The sequence below is a fragment of the Onychostruthus taczanowskii genome, unplaced genomic scaffold, assembly GCF_017590055.1.
Source record: "Onychostruthus taczanowskii isolate IOZ18803 unplaced genomic scaffold, ASM1759005v1 scaffold10, whole genome shotgun sequence".
Lineage (NCBI taxonomy): Eukaryota > Metazoa > Chordata > Aves > Passeriformes > Passeridae > Onychostruthus > Onychostruthus taczanowskii.
In genome coordinates this window covers 10,952,399-10,965,839 of record NW_024496526.1, presented here as the reverse complement: position 1 = coordinate 10,965,839, position 13,441 = coordinate 10,952,399, and the positions used below count along the sequence as shown (strand labels likewise).

Below are 13,441 nucleotides of genomic sequence, written 5' to 3'. Positions count from 1 at the left end.
TCCCTCTCTGAGAGCTCAGCCATCACCTGGCTCCATGACAACAGCTGAATAGCAAGAGCTTTGTGCAGTGTAAGACTCTGAGGGCATTCTGTCAGTGGGTAGACACTAGCAGAAATTCTCAAACAGAAATTCATGCCTCTCATGCTGTACATAAAGGATTTCTTTTGTGTTACTAGAAACAAGAGAGAATACCGCACCTAAGATTGTTCAAAATTATTTTTCCTCATTCTGAAATAATTACTTTGCCTCCATACCAAAAATTCTCAAAGCTTTTACTTTGAATGATGTGAAATGTTTTTATTTTTCAATCTAAATACTGAAAAAGAAAAGGAAAAAAAAAAAAAACACCACCACCAAACAAATATTTGCAGAGTTTTGGCAGTCTTTTTAATAAAAAGACTCCAGAGTATCCTTGTTGTTCATCAGTGTAATTGGTGGTTGTGGCTGAGGCCTATATATATATATTGCTTTATTTTGATATTTTATTTGTTATTGCATCCTGTAATAGATAATTCTGATGGCTTTTGAGAGAATTAATATTTTGCTCCTCCCACAGGCGCCAAATCCGAGTCTCTGACAGGACATAGTGGTTATGGAGCAGGTTGTCACATGCTTTTAAAATTCCTTGATAGAGGTTCTGGCATTTTTCTGATACAAAAGTTTTCATAGAAAGATACTGATTTTTTTCCCTGCTGAAACTCTATGCAGCCACAGCTTCTCTCACTAACCTGTTCCATGGCCTCACCACCCTTACAAATAAACAATTTCTTACTAATTCCTGAATCCACTCTCCATCAGCTAAAGGCCCTTTCCCCTTGTTTCCCCAGAAAACAAAGTTTGCTGTGGTTTTTTGGTTTTTTTTTTTGGTTTTTTTTGCTGTGTTTTAATGCATTTATTCTACTGTGTTTTATGAAAACAGACTTAGAGCTGAATGTATGGTAGAAAAGCTATCATTAAGCAGGGAAAATGTTTTTTATGCAGCAGGAAAAGCGTGTGTTTCTGTAGCTGTCACTAAAATAACTAAACTGACAGCAGTCCTGCCCAGTTAACCAGCAAACAAGGTACTAATAACAGTCCTCTAGGTAGGTGTCATGAGAGACAATTCTGGTTCATCACATTCTAACAGAGAGATACTCCTGGGTATGAATCAAAAAATGTGAAAAATACCAGTTGCTAGGTTTTTAATTGTCAGTTGCTGATCTAAACCAATTGAAGTATTTTGCTGGCTCTTCAGATTTGCTCAGTCGAAGGAAAGAAAGAGTGCCCAGTTACATACCATTTCCCTCCTCATATACTTATATCTCAGGAACACGTGATCATTTCCATATGAAGCAGTCATTATACTGTGCTATATTGTTCTTCAAAATATATTTAAACTATTTTGAAAGTTTTTTAAAACGTGTTACACCCCTGATGCCTTTGCTGTGGTGTCAGAGAGGAAGCAGAGATGCTGCCAGGGCTGCCACCCCCACAGACAGCAGACCTGAGGACCCCTGAGTATCCCTTTGAAGTCCAGTCATCCTCAGCTCTTCCCTCAAGCCCTTTGCAATAAAGAAGTTGTGTTTTGAAAGAGGGATGGAGTGGAAAATGCTAAAGTACCTAAGAGAAAAGGACATGATGAAAAGGTTGACTTCCTCTTCATGTCATGGCAGACTCCCCAGCTCAGACAGGTACAGCAGGGTCTTCAAGTGTTCCTATAAAAAAAATTCCTTTATTGAATGCACAGATGATGTGTCAAGCTCCTGACAGTATTGTTCCCATGTAAACATTAAAAAAAACCACCTTCATTTTACGAAGAAAAACAATTCTGTTCCCCCCAAGGGAGTAGAAGTGTCATTATTTGTCTTGAATTTCCCCATTGTCACAATGACCCAAAAACTTACAAGACAGTTACAGATGACACCTTTGCATACAGAATGTAATAATTAGACATCTTGAGAGGAACAAAGCATTTGTTAAAAAGTTCAATATTTCACATTTCAACTACTGTTTCAAATTAGCAGCTATTCCTGGAAAAGTGTGATTGTATTAATTAAAATGCATTCAGAATTTTCATTGATAAACAGCTTCAAGGGAAAAGTTAAAAATCCATGGCACAAGCAAACAAATGCTAATTGCTGAAGAATTCATTCTTGCAGACAGCTTCACATGGGAATACCAGGGTATGCAGCAACAGTATTTCTGAGTATACAAAAATTAACAGGCTGTTTTCTTTTTGGGAATGTATCTGTAATGAACAGGAAATTTAGTTGTAATTAATCATATCATTCTTCAGTGTTGTTATGAACCTCTGCTGAGGCTGAAGGGAAAGACTGAATGTGCCATTTTCTCAGACAGCAGCACTTTGGTGATTTATCAAACCCCAGTTTGAAAGTTGCACGATAATAATTTTTCTGGGTCCAGTTTCCATTTCTGTTACCCCAAATGGGTGAAATTTTGCTGGAAGAGCAAGTCAGCATGGAATAAGCTTTTTGCTAATGATATACTCAAACTTCACACAGAACACAGCCTCAGCTTATTTAGGCTGATAAGAAGTGTCTGAGAAAGTTTCAAGTCTGTTCTTAAATTTACACTCAGGTTTCAGTAAAAAGAAAGAGGGTTTCTTTTTTTGTCACAGATATTTCAATGTGTGAATGTGTTTATTTACCATTGTGGGTTTCCAACAGGCATTTCATCCTTAGCAACATAAGTGAATAAAACTCTTCTGGTCTAAAGCACTGAAATTCAGTGGGAGCATGGGCAGTTCATCTGAAGGAATTGTTTTATTGAACTGGAAAGCTTCTGGTTTCAAATGTTATATTTAATGTGTCACTGATTTGAGCTAAAAGGCCAGATTAATTGTATAATAAAAGCCTGTTGAGTTTGGATATCAGGGGCAGCACTGCAAGTAGATTTTTTAAATCAAAATAACATCACTGGTAAGATAAAATAGATTTTAACAATCTGAATAGACCTGAAGTTTCTTGTGGGTTCTCTAGAGAGCAAATACTCGATAACAGGAGAATTGGTTGTAGCAATCCAAAATCCATGTGGGTGTTATTGGTACTGCCTGCTCCACTGGAAGCACAAGGCACTTCCTACTGAAGTTATGTGGGGAGTTAAATCCCTGAGGCAGGCTGGGGTTAGAATCCACAGCAGGAAGATTCACAGTTCCTGGAAACAAATTACCTGACTGTGCATTGACCCCTGTTGTTTGTTTGGAGAATTCCAACTGAAATTCAGAGCTGGGGAAAGATTACGAAGATAAATGTAGCCAATTCTTGAAACTTTGAAGAAGGACTTGGAACTAATATTTGTCAAATTTTCATTAGAGGTCCAGGTCAGTTGCTCTAAATGGATTCATCCAGTGTTAAATGGGAACCTTGTAGATAATACAGAGCAAATGTCTTCAGAGACTTAAAAGGGTTTTGAAAAGTCTCTAGCTAGGTACAGGGTTGGGCTTGCACACTATTAAAGCAACATTAAAAGTGCACTGTAGACTTTGGTGCTTTGTGCCAGAACAAAAACACACACTGAGGTCAAAGGATTCTTTTGTAGCTCTGCTGTAGCCCAGCGCTCAAATCCATTAAAGTTCTTGATAATCACCTGCCTTATGGCAAGTTTGATCATCATTTTTTCTGCTTTCCAAGAACAACCTTTCAGAAGGGTTTTGCAGCGTAATTTAAAGGCAATCTGGTCAGAAAAAGGAAGAAACTTTGCAGCGTAATTTAAAGGCAATCTGATCAGAAAAAGGAAGAAACTTTTTTTTTATTTTTTAATTTATTTTTTTTAAGAAACTTTTTTGAGATTTGTCTTCTTTAGGGAGCATTTGGCTGAATCCCTTAGATGTTTCATGTTCCAGAGAGGAAGTATATTATTTTGTACATTGCATTGTGTTTTTAAAATACCCTCTTTTTAAGCTTTATATGCAGCAAAGTGATCAAAGCCCATTTTCAGTAGAAACCAGGAAAATCCTTCACAGCAAGTTTTATAGATAAGCTGCCAGCTCCTTGATAGCAATTTTGCAGATATACTGATAGCAAAGAACATGTAACTTTGCAGACAGAGGTGGGTTTGACTTAAAATGAAATGTCAGCATTACAATTATTTGTATTGATATATCAAATACTAAAGATGTTAACCTTAGCTTTTGTATTCTGATATTGTTTTATTCAGCACCCAGTAGCCATATTATGAAATTATATATATTATTATAAGAAAACACACTTCATGAACAGACTTTTCTATGACAAGGGCCTGCGTTCTTTCTCGTGCTCCAGATAATTTTTTTTCGGCTCCTCTTTTCTTCCTGGTTCTTATGTATGTTTTTTTCCACACAGAGATCCATTTCCTTTTCTCACCTTTCTCCTCATGTTTGTTCACCTGCATCATTTGAAACCAGTGGTCACTGCTTGTGTGGTACTGCTTGTGTGGACAAGCACAAATCCAGACTGCCATTCAGAGCCTTTCTGTATCCATACCAATAACTATTTCTAACCAACAGATCCTTGCTCCAGTGCCATCTGTCTTTTTTTCTTTTTTTTTTTTTCTTTTTTTTTTCTCTTGGTTTCTTTCTGAAATCTAGATCTGATCACTGGAACTGAGAAATTATGTTTCATATTTCATTTCTGAATGTGCCATTGAATGTACATACTCTTAGTGCTTAGTTATATAAATTGTCTATTGTCTTATTCCAAAGTTTGCTGAAAACAATAGCAGTCCCTCTGCTTGTAATAAGCTTGTACCAAGTTTCCAATGAGAAAAAAAAAATACTGGACACCCTCCTCTGCCAAACCAATCATTTGGTTTTGTCCACCATTATGCAAACTACTAAAACTGGGTGTTTTTACTGGGGTACTAAGTAAACAGCTATTAAATTCATGTTTCCTCATTCTTGGGGAATTGATATATATATGTGAAGGAAACAAGCCTGATTAATGTGGTAAATACATTAAATGTGACATGCATCATCCTAAAGCATGTCCATTAGGTCTGATGTATTTGAGCAAGCATATTTACATTAAGAAACCCTCAAAACCTAGAGACAGATTACATGAGGTCTGTAGTGGATTACTGAGGTAAATGTAACAGGATAAGTGAGAGAGGAGAGATGGTGAGCAACTTATTGTGTTATAGCCTGTGCATTCAGTAAAGAGGGGTGATCCACATCACTGTGGAGAGGCAAAGGATAAGCCACAATTTGCTTAAATGCTCAGCAAATCATTGGGTGCCTCCAGAGCATGTAATGAAGAACAATATTCAACTGATATGGTGTCTTCTCACCTCAAAAGAAACCCTCCCTTGTCATGAAGTCTCAATGCCTGAGAAAGCAATTTATCATTGTCAGCATTAATTCCTTTCATCAGGCCATTGATAGAAGTTAAGAACCATTAGCAATCATAACTGATATAGCAGTTGAATCATTCATTTACACATTTTCAGATAAAGGGAAATTGTTTGCTTTATCTTCCCCATCACCTCTCAGCAAAGCTGTGGAATGTCTAGAAGTTTACACGTGAGCTTGCTGTCTATAAAAATCAAGCAAAACGAGTTATCACTAAATCCATTTCCAGCCTGGGTCTGTTCCTATTTCACATCTGAAAAATGTTCCATTTTGATACAAGTTGTGATAAGGTATTAGATTTTTCATGAACCCCCTATATGAGCAATGGTACAAGTATGCAAGGATTTATTTGCACATCATACCAAGCAGTTTTCCCAAGCCCTGTGTGCATGTGGAAGGTGAGAGGTTGGTGTTAGATCTGTAGGTGCTGGGTGAATTGCTTAGCAAGTGTGCTTGAGCCTTGAAATGGGAGTTCAGCATAGAAGGCAACTTAAAAATCTGCTCACTTGCCATATCTAACTAGCGTCCAGCTTGGCTGTTAATCCAAAGGGCTAGGTTCCCAATTGCTAGAACAATGATTAATTGATAAACAGTAAAATAATTTCTTGCCCCTAGCAATGTTGGGATCCAAACTTGTTCATTAAAAAAAATATCAAAACAAAACAAAAAAGCCTCAAACTGTAACACCATAAGTGTCCTGAAGGATGGGAGAGACCATCACATTCTTATCTACCATGGTGTCACTGTACAGACAGGAGGCACTTTGAAAGTGCACAAAGAGACCTGAGATCATCTGGATAAAAACCAGCTCCATTTGTATTTTGACTTACCCAAATACCTCAGTCAGTCTCTCTAAATTTCTGCCATTTGCTGCCTCCATGTAACATCCCCAAAGCATTTACATTTCCATGTGATTATCAAGCACTATTCTTCCCCTTTTGTACTCCAAGATCTTCATTTTCTGATCCTTCAACACCATTGAAATGACCTGTGGCTGTTGTTTACTTATTTTTCTGAACCAGAGCAGCTAAAATGACTCATCACTGATGGGAAATCTGGTTTAAAAACTAGTGGGCATTGCAAGAACAACTGACTGTCCTGTGTGTAGCAACATCCCCTAAGGCTGGAAGTCCTGCTCAGGGACCTCATCAGTCAAGTTTTTTAAATCTTCAAGGATATTGTTCTACATCTGTCCCTGACCAGTGTGCAATCTCTTTGGGAGACTTTACAGAACATTTAGCAGTCCCATGTTGCTGTGCTGTGATATTTGTGTTGCTGAAGGTGTGGTGTGGTCCTGCTGTTGAGCGGCCTTCCAGGGCAGTGTGCAACAGCCTTAATTACCATGCCAGGTCTTGCTCATCACAAATACTCACCCTGGTGCATAAAGCTGAGTAAATATCCTTTCCTCCTACTGAGTTGCTCTGCACATTCTCAGTGGAACTTTATCAAAATAAATGCCTGCTTTTTTGTGTGTGGTTTTTTATGGGTGAGAAGGTGGACAAGCTACACTGCAGAACAGACAGCTGAGAGAGGAGTGGCATTATGTGTGTTTGGAGCACTAGAAACAGGATGAATAGTGTCAGCTGTGCTCTGTTCTTGACTTGTTTGGCATTTGGGCATTGCTGCAGGGGTTGACTTTGAAGTAATGGTCTAGAGAAGCAAGAGTAGATAACAGAGTGAAACTTCTGTGCATTTTTCTGGATGATACTTGTATTTTCATGAAGATGATGGAGAACCTTGCCAATGTGAATAATAAGAAACTAACATCCATTAATGTCTTCTAATTTATGTCAGCTTACCTTCTTCACAGTCTGGCAAAGACAAATCATTTCTTTGTACTTTAAAGATAGTACACATAGCATTTGTCTAATTGCCAATTCTTCTACAGCTCTGCTGCTGCCTACTGTCTAGCTTGTCTTCGCTCTGTGGAGAGAATTAATATTTTGGCTCAACACTTCCTTATTAGCCACAGTGATTTGCTGTTAATTTGCTTCTTTGTCATTACATCTACTCTCCCAGAAATACCAAATTTTATCACTAGAATGAGAAGTGTGTCTCTTTATGCATTATATATAGGATACAGTCTAATTATTATTCAAGATACTGAGAATCTGCTGGTCTCATTCAGGCTTAAAATGTCAATTAAACAGGATGGCCGGGTTCTGCCACTCTGAAGTTAGTGCTGCTGTGTTGATTTACAGTATTTTACAGTCTAGCCCAATCTATATTCATTTTATCACTCAAATCAGGACTGTGCCTGATTATCCTGCCTCTTACAGGATAGCACACATTGGTATTCTCTATAACAGTGTGAGTCCTTCTGTTTGAAACTTTTTTACTTTATATGGTGTTTTGCTCCTGGCAAGGGCCATCTGTGGATATGTGTATTAAACTTCAGTCATTCATTTCCCATTAATTCATATAGTTGAAGTACAACTGAGCAAACTGAAAAGCATTTCTAGTGAGGATGTGTTATTTTAAACATGTTTCATCTGTGCTCACAGGGACTTCATGCTCCTTTTCTACAATGAAATCTAGTATAACTTTTATGAAAAATACATTTTTACCTGAATTATCAGTTAAGTTTGAGCTGTATTGACATATGCCTTTCCAGATTCTCACTCTGAGGATAGGATGCTTGTTGCTATTTTTTTTTTTTTTTTTGCTGTTTTTAATTGAGTTTGAGCTTTGATTCATGTCTTCAGTCTGACACCTGAATTGTTGACATATGATTATGCAATTAATCATCATTGGAGATCATAGAAAAACAGACTCTTCAAAAAAAAATCACTCTAAGAGAGAAATAATACCTATACAATTAGTGCATAGTTTTTAATACTAGATTAACTCAATTTTTCAGTGTTTGGACAATTCACTGTTAGGAAAAGAAAAGGAAATCAATCAATATATTTACAGTGAATAATTTCTTTACTTCCTGTCTTTATCAAGCAGAGGTTCAGTATGTTGTTTCAAAGCTGTCATCCTAATGGTGGTTTTTGTAACACCACATAATGTGGCATGCATTTTTTGCAAAAAAAACAGAATTCCTGAAAAAAAAATCTGAATTCATTCTTCTGGCTTCAAATTGTGATGGTTTCTTACCAGCTCCTGCTTGCCTGCAGTTATTTCCACAGCTGGTTTGGAACTGAACTTAGCTACCAGAATGGAAGGATTATAGTGCACCTAAAAGTTACTTAAAGCTTTGTGCTGTTTTCACTCTGTTAATAGGTTTTCATTAATTAAGAAATAAAATCAGTTTTTAGTTCAGGTGTGCATGTATATTTTAAGTGATTGTTAGCAGTACCCTTAAGTAAAGCCATCTGCAGGGCAAAACTAAAAATAAATTATTTAAAGCTTTATTTAATATTCATGTGGCTTTAATCTCAGTATTTTTTTGTACTAACAAACAAAAAGCAGTGATGTTCCAGAATAAATGTAGCATGTTCTCTAGTGCATTTGGAAAACCCAGAGCTTTCTATGCACTTAGAAACTGGTCCATGTTTACCAGAGACAGCATTTTTGCTTAAAGCACTATCCCTATTCCTATCTGTTGGGAATAGAAAATCAAAGAAAGTATCTCACTGTGAGTGAAACCAAACTCCAATTTATAAGAGAGTGGCTTAACAGCAAGTAAATCAGTGCTTCCATCCTGTTATCCTTAAGTGCCTCCAGCCCAGTCATCAGTGAACACATGGAACATGGAACAGCCAAATGCTCCCCTGGGCACCACGTGCAGCCCATGTCTCTGAGCTGCTAAGTGTGACCTCTTCACTTTTCTAACTGTGGTTTAATGCAGTTATTCTTAAAATAAACCAGCTGCCTCTAATACTACCAGCAAAACCCCAGTCTTTTTGCTTCTTGGAAGTATTTTGCAGCTTGCTGTTAATTCCTGAAGAACCTCCAGAAAAGTTGAGTGGAGTATCTGTGCACAAGCATTATTCATGGCAGGGATTGCAGGTTGGTTATGCTCTGACTGCCAAACATCCATGTCCTTTATCCTCACGGCAGCACTCCAGGGATGGAGAAGCGGGATTAGCTCTGTGTTTTCATGTGAAGAACTGGGACGTAAAGCAAGAGAGATAAAGGCCTGTGGTGACATGGAAAGGGCATGGCTGAGGCAGCTCTTAGCACCTGGGTAGATAACAAACCATCCTGTCTTGGGCTTTGCTGTTTCCAGGCAGGATTTCTGAGAGCTGGGATGTGTCTTTCCTGTTAGAAGGGGAGCATCCATCCGTACCTTGAATGAGCCATCCCCAGGAAGGTGTTCCTGACGCTGTGCAATTGCTGGCTCCCAACCCTCACATTTCAGGGTTCTGAGAGAAACAGAAGGCTGTGCTCCGTGAAAAAGCCTGGGAAAGCTCCATTCCTGCATGGCAGCAGACCTGTTGCTTACTGTGGATTCACACCCTGCTCAAGATGTGAGGACTTCTCCTTCCTCTCAGCTCTTACTCATCTGTAACTTTCTCAGAGATAGTGGCAAGGTTGTAAGGCTGATTGGTAATATAAAGCCAAAGGGAGATATAGAACCAGAAAAGAGGAATAGCTCCACAAAGAATTTCTAGGCTGGCCTCATTGACAGCCAGGCTGCACCCAGTCTTCATTTAATTATCTTTTACACAGAGCTTCAAGCTGCTCTTCAAATGAGTTATAAGTCTGAATATATCTTTTCTAGTAGGACTAAAATAGTATCTATTCCTAATATCCTGTCTCCTGAGAACAGTGAGTAGATTTTTAGAAGGAAAATATAACAGCGTAATACAAGAGAGATAATTCCAGGTGCCATTGGCTGTGAGACTTCCCCAGCTGGAAAACTGCACTTACACCTTTGTATTTAATAGAAACTTAGAGATGTGGAGTAGAAAATTCAAAAAATTATCCAAGTTCCTTCTCCAGCTCATTTTGTCCTCTTTAACAACACTATTCCACATAGCTTGCCACCATTACAAGCATGCCTGGAGGATGATAGTAAGCATTTGTTGGGAAAAAAAAAGTCCATAGATAACTGCTAAATTGGAGTACAAGGTCATTAGTATTCTCTAATAATTAAAGCTAATCTTGACTTACTAGTGGAAATATATTTTGAGATGGGACTAGAATTATAATGAGGCAGCAATTATCTCAGTTTCAATGCAGAAAATACACTTCAGATGGGATTGTGGTCATGGAAAACTGTGAAGACAGCTGACAATTTGTTGGATAAATGACATATTGAAGTTTGTGGGTTTTGCAAAATAAAGCATGACTAGGAAGAAAATAGGAAAACCACTGAATAAGTTGGTAAAGTCTGTATTTATTTAGTTTATTGTTATTATAAATAGGCAGAAATTGTAATCCAGGACTCAAGTAGCCATGAATGGAGTTCCATAATTTGAGAATACACAGCACAGTCCTCCAATTTATCCTTCTTCAATATATGTTGGATGTAATCCCATGCCACCAGTGCAGTGCCCATGGGAGTGCAGGGCTGTGAAAAGTTGGGTCTTTTCTAGTTTTACCTTAGATAGCCTTTGGGTTTTTTAATTTTGCACACTGATTGTACCTCAGATCTAGATAGAAAATAATAATGCACTCATCTTTGATCAGCTGGATCAAATTATAGGGTAAACCCAGAAGGAATAATCTACTTTAAATTGACATCAATTTGGCAGAAATACATTTTCTCTCTTTTTTGTGGTTGCTTTAGCATTGCAGATGAAGAGAAGGATGTGCAAATAAAGAGATCTGTTTTGCCATCTGTAGTTTAACTTCTTCCTGCCAATGCCACATGTAGCTTAAAGATGTTTATTAACTTTTGAAAGAATTTTGCAGGGACCTATCAACATTCGAGATATTCTTCTGAAAAGAAAAAAAAAAAGAAAAGAAAAGAAAAAAAAAAAGAAAATAAAATCTATTAATTTTTAATTTGGCATGTTTCAAAATGCTAGGAAAAACTATACTCCCTTAGTGTTCCAGAAGAAAGCCAGTAGATGTTATCTGGTTCCCCGTGACAGCTTAGTGGAAACTCTTGAACTTTCTACTGCAAAGAAAGGTAATTTGTTAGAATTTGTTTATTCTGTTACTGATGGGAACTATGTCCTTCCATTTTTAATGTCCTGGATCCTCCTTGAAGAAGGCCTATTCAGTGTTATTTACCTCTCAAAACCTGTCAAGGCTTGAGTCTGTACTTCTGAAAACAGCTTGCTGGAAATTTCCCAGCAAAACTGTTCTTGATACAGAGCTATTTTTGACTGATATTTTTTTCCTGAAAATGCCTGCTTTCTGTGGAGAATTCTGGTGGATACTTAAAGACTTCAGTTGAAATTTCTGTCAATCATGTACAGTTTTGTAGGCCAAAACTTGAAAATTTATGTGAGGAATATCTCAAACCAGCTGTAGTGGTGAACACAGGGGAGGATTCCACAATTTCCATGAGGTGGGATGCTTCTTTTAAAGAAAATATGTCCCTGTGCTACTAGTATTATGCCTAGAAAGCCTGATGCAAGCAGAACTACCTGTGCTCTTTCTGACATAAAATACATTTGTCCTCTTTGTTGATGTTTATTTTTAATGTTAAGATAGATTGGCCATCGAAGTTAAGTAACATAAAGCCTCCAAACAGAAACTCTTTATGTGTAATTTGAAGTAGAAATAGGGTCTGTTTGCAGTAATTGCATCTGGTAGCCATCAGTGTGTTTGATGAGTACACCGTGGTGGGGAATGGCTGAGGTTATTGAGCTGCTTCTGGAAATCTCAATCCCCCCAAGCAGCAGCTGCCTTCTGTCACTCGTGGCACGAGTGGGTAGAGAGGGAGAACTGCAGTTACAGCACAGAAGGACCTGTAATTATTTCCCCTCCAACCTGTAAGGCCTTTCCTCTGTGCCACCATCCAGAAATGCATCCTCTTGTTATGCCTAATTCTTAGTAGGTGAATTGCCTGACCATTTTGTGTGATGCTGTATTTATTCACAAATACCTGTTCAATAGAACTGCTGATTGATGCCTTACTTTAGCTCTGTGGGCAAAACTTGGCATCTTGTGGTTTCTGTAAAGATTTTTATGGATTGTTCAAGAATCATAGAAAAACTCACATTTTTTTTTTTAATAGGTGGTCAAAATAACCAGGAGTTATTTTATAGACTTCTCTGCAGTGCAACAGTCCCTATGTAAAACAGGACTTGTATGTGATTTGTGAATAGACTGAGCATCTGTGAAACTCATTTAGGATGCAACATAAAAAGACTTTATTAGAATGTGAATCTTTACTTTACCTGAGGAAACATTATGAAATACTCCCCAGTTATTCAATTAAAGGTTTGTTTGCAATAACATGTGGCATTATATCCCCCTTAGCAAAAGCATGTTTTCACATTATTGAAGAAAAGTGTAATCAGAAGCTTTGTTTAAAAGATATGTCACCACCTTATGTCTTCTCTTTTATGAAATTCATGAAACCTCTTCATTATGTGCTAGGACTCAACCATAGGTTTGACATTAGAAAGACTAACATATCCCTAATCTAAAAGTGGGATGGATTTTGCTCCGCTGCTTGTTTTAATACCCTATTTGCAACCATCAGTGTAGAACTTAATCAGGGCTGGACCCACATTTCTTATGTTGTGCTGGAAGCAATTCCCTTCACAGGAGCTGTTCTATGCTTCCTTTTATTTTTTCTCCCCAAATTGATTTTCCTTTCGCATGCATTGTATGAAAAGAGGAGCAGAGAAGGGAAGCAGCATAAAGCAGTTCAGAGGGAGAGCTCCTCTCAGCCTCACAGTGACCCAGAGCAGCACTTCTGAAGGAACACAAAAGCAGGGTCAGCACTCAGTTTCCCTGGGTATTCTCTTCCAGTCTCCAATGAATGGTACCAAGGATGCTTTCTGAGAAAGAGTTGATGTGTTTCTGATATCTTTGTGGCAAGTGTTTCAGAAGAAATTAAAAAAAAAAAAAAAAAAAAAAAAGTTGAAGAATAATTAGGTTTAATGATTTGTTGCTGGTATTTAAGATGCATTTTTAAATTATCTACGCTCAGGAGAATGCCCTAAAATACTTCAATTACTTCTAAGCTGTCAGTTCTTATCAGTGGGATATGTTTACTTCTAACTCTTTAATTTTTGCATTTCAGAGGAAAATGTAAAAAAA

At 37.7% G+C, this 13,441-nt stretch overlaps 1 protein-coding gene across 1 annotated transcript in view; it reads left to right on the top strand.

The window, feature by feature from the left end:
- Positions 1–13,441, top strand: part of NCKAP5 (NCK associated protein 5) — a 354,576-nt gene that overhangs the window by 305,073 nt on the left and 36,062 nt on the right. The window lies entirely within an intron of this gene.